Raw genomic sequence first — 4,351 nt, 5'->3', positions numbered from 1 at the left:
TCACATAGTTATCGAATTAATATGCAACCCTCGATGAACCAATGGTTGCAGATTCGATCGGGATATATGAGATGAAGGGACCGTACTGTACGTTAATCATAATCGACTGGTTCTTGCAGGCACTATCAGTGATACCTAGAGGATCATGGGGCGATGCTACTAGACGCTCTTACCATGATCCGATGGGTGCAATCAGAAATGAGTTCTGACATTCTTGATCAAGGTGTTGATGAAAAGAATGGGGCTAACTAGGGTAAGCCCGAATAAGAATAAATGTTATTCTGAATCACAAGGAGTTGTGAACCCACGGCTAGCTGTATCCCTGAACCATTGAGGGTCACACAAGCACTGGATTGTTTGTTCCCGTTGAGAGAATAAATTCAAGAAGTTGAATTTATGTTATATAGTAAATTCAAGGAGTTGAATTTATGATAATTAAATTTTAAGAGAATAAATTCAAGTAGTTGAATTTATAAAATTTGAGAATTTAATTTATTAAACTCAAATGTTGGGTTTGTTAAATATTAAATTTTGGAGGTGATAAAAATTCAAGGAGTTGAATTTATAATTTAAATAATAAATTCAAATGTTGAATTTATAATTTATTTAATTTATTAAGCTCAAAAGTTGAGTTGATTAATTAATAAATTAAATATGATGGATAATGTGTTTAATGGGCTTGTAGGAGTACAAGTCCAACATATTAAATAATTAAAGTTTTAATGGACTTTGATTAAATTAATTAAACTAGTTGGACTAGCCAAATTAATTAAATTAAGCCCATTAATGTTAATTATGTAGTTAGGGTTTAAGTTAATTATAAATAATACATTAAAAGAAAAACCCTAGACCACCACCTACCACAATATAACCTTCGAGACTCCCATCTCCAATAAGAGAAAAATTCGGTCACTTGCTTTTGAGAAAAGAATTATTGTGCCGTCTCTCAATTATTTTCTCTCCTACGCAAAATATCTTTCATATTTTCTAGTGAAAATTGGAAGAGGAACACACTATCTAGTCGTGGACTTGATAGGATGATTTCTTGAAGAAAGTTCGAAGGGAATCAACAAGAGCTAATCCGTTTATACCGGATTAGTTGGAGTCCAGTGATTTAATTCACAAAGGTATAATTTTCTGAACATCCTATGTATATTTAATTCGTGAAAACCATACGAGTGTCCAAAAGTTATTTTGTTTTCAAAATAAAATAAAAATTTTAAAACTTCCGCTGCGTTTGAGCACGTAGAAAACCGAGATCCAACACTTCCAGAATAAAGTAACAATGTATATGAATATTTGAATAAAACTATTTATTTTACAATATAGGGAAAAAAAAAAGTATAATATCTCACAATTATTGCTACGTTTGCAACAAACTTTTGACATTGCTACATTTGCGATATTGATATTGAAAGGGGGTCGGTTACGGTGGCCGGATGCATAACGGAAGTTTCAAAAATTGTTTTTCAACAAGTAAAAACCGAGCACCCACTAGTAGTGTAGCAAATAACATAACACAAAAATATGTCATACATAGTGTGTTTAGAGAAATATACCTATCAATCTTAAAAGATTTATTGTGGCTCCAACTTAGTTGTCAAACAACTAAGCTCTTCAAGTGATGACAATCTACAAGCCTCTTTTGAGCACTCCTTGCTCAAAATAAAGCCCACCACCAACAAGCTAGTTCCCCTCTAATTTTGCACTAGAAAAATTAAAAGATTTTTCTTTGAGAAGTGTTTTCTTTCCTCAACAATTGAAGAAGAAAATTGAGAGAATTTTTTGTGCTAAAATTTCGGCCAAGTGCTTGTGGGAGGAGAGAAGGATTATTTTTCTTGATGTATGAAAAAGTTAAAACGAAAAAGTTGCATGTGCATGCCATTAACTCAAAAGTTGTCTCCAACCTTTCATCTCCCAATCATGTAATTCTATTTGGACTCGTAACAATTACAAGGCCCATGAACTTTTATTTAAATGTCTCAAACACATATGAGACCATTTAAACTTTATTTGATTTTACTCAACCCCACTAGTTTAATAATTATTTCTAATTGGGCACTACAAGGCCTAATGTTGTTTAATTAATTCAACACTTGAATTAATTTAATTATTTGGACTCTACTAGGTCCACTAGTGTTTAATTAATTCAACACTTGAATTAATTTAATTTAGTCCATAATAATGTTTATGAAAATCAAAATTTACATTCTATGAAACCTCTTTCATAATTACCACCAACACTCTGATCAGAGATTTCATACTATATACACATCGGATATCTATACCCGAAGGTAAGCGGTGAATCCCCGACTACAATGCATCAACTCCTATATGTTTCGACAGAACACCCAACCTTGCCACCTGATGACCCCATAAGAGTCGGTAAACAAATCAAGGTGCAACGCTAGCATATAGAGTCTCAATGTTGTCCCGGGTCATAAGAACTAATGGTATACAACCATAAACTAGGACGTTTCCACTCGATAAGTGAGAACCACTTGAAAAGTCCTTTATGAAGGTTTGTTCAGTGCACTCTACTAAGAGCACCTATCTGCATGCTCGGACATCACAATGTCCCTTACCAATGAAACATGATACTCACATCGCAGATACAAGTCTTAAAATCGAGCGGCCTATATCCTTCTTAGCGGCGGCTGAATCGACTAGGAACTGTTTAGAATATACAGTATTTCAAATATGAGTTTCATGATACTCATCATATGAGCATATCATATTCTTTCTACTATTTGTATATTCAAAGAATTTATCTATGCAACTAGCATGGCTATACAGATAAAGATGTGCCAAAACAATAATTTCAAATATTATTAAAACAAAGATTGTTTATACATAGAGTTTCATTACGAACACTCGGCCAACACTTGTCTCGACGGACACCTACTCTAACAGATATTACATAATATAATATTATCTCACCCACTTTTTGAGATTTTCTAAACTATGGGTTGGGAGGGCTCAAACATGAGCCGGTTACAGGGAAAGCGTGTTAAACTACTTAAGCCAAAGGTCGGTCTCATATCTTACCCACTTAATAATGATAAGTTTGATATTGTTACATCTGCAATAAGAATTCCGGAAACAATATAGAATTTTGTTGAATTCGGTTAGGAATAAAAATTGAGCATAGAAAACAAGAATCAACATAAAGAAGGAAATAAACATTTTTTTTTGGGAAAAAAGCATAATAAAACAGTAAAGGCATGAATGAAAAAATAATAGATGTAATTTTGAATCTTACCTGATGTTTCACTGTAGGAGAAGAATTCCATAAATTGGATAGTTTAATATTTGAATCTTTGTTTTGGAATTTGATGTAGTAGTCATCCTACTGTAGTAATTCTTGGTAATTAGCAAGAGGGTAGGAAGATCTCCACTCAACACTGAATGAATGAAATGAGTGGAGATCTTCCTTTTTTTCACAAAGTAAGATTTTCAAGTTGATGAAGAAAGACATTCATGAGCACGGGTGAAACGGTCCCGTTGGTTTGCATCTAGTAAGAATTGAACATACAAATTCACATTAAGGGCTATAGCTCAGTTGGTATAGCAACTTAATTTAAACGTGCGCCAAGAACAATCGAGAAGAGAGAGAGAAAAATATAATTTAAAATGAATAAAATATATGAATGTAAACGGTAAAATGGAATGTTAATTGTATTTGAAATGTAAAATTTGAAATAATGTGGATGCAAGCAAATGAAGATAACGATGGGAAAGGGTAATTGGATGTAGTAGTTAGAGTAAAAATCTGAAGAGATATGTACAAATATGTAACTAAGATTTAAAATTAAATCGTTAAAATAAAATATAAAATTATCCATGATTTAAAATTTAAATCATTCGTTAAATTGATTAAGAAAAAAATCGGAAGAGATGAGAATAAATATGGGAAATAAAATCAAAAGTGCACATGTGGTTTAAAATTTAAAACAATGGTGATGAAAACAAATAATTCTCAATAAATGAAAGTGAAGGGAAATAATATCTCCAAGTTTAAATGATATATTGATTTAAATTATTTCCCCAATATACTTTTCCTTGTTGATTTGATTGAGTAAATATTTAATATGATTTTACCTTTCTTAGATAACAAGACATTAATTCAAATATATTCGAAGATTTGTTATTTGTGATAGAAGATTGATGAGATATAGTATTAGTGTTTAAAAAGAGTTTATTCCTATTAAAACTCTTACCTTCCTTGTGGTTTAGGTTTTCTTGTGGAGATAAAAATCTACATCTATAAATAAGAGATCAAGGACATCATTGAAGCTGTCTCTCATCTCGATCACAAAAACACGCAATTTGCACATTGAAGATTTCAGAG

This window comes from Primulina huaijiensis, chromosome 12, assembly GCF_012295235.1.
Source record: "Primulina huaijiensis isolate GDHJ02 chromosome 12, ASM1229523v2, whole genome shotgun sequence".
Classification (NCBI taxonomy): Eukaryota; Viridiplantae; Streptophyta; class Magnoliopsida; order Lamiales; family Gesneriaceae; genus Primulina; species Primulina huaijiensis.
This window is presented reverse-complemented; position numbering follows the sequence as displayed.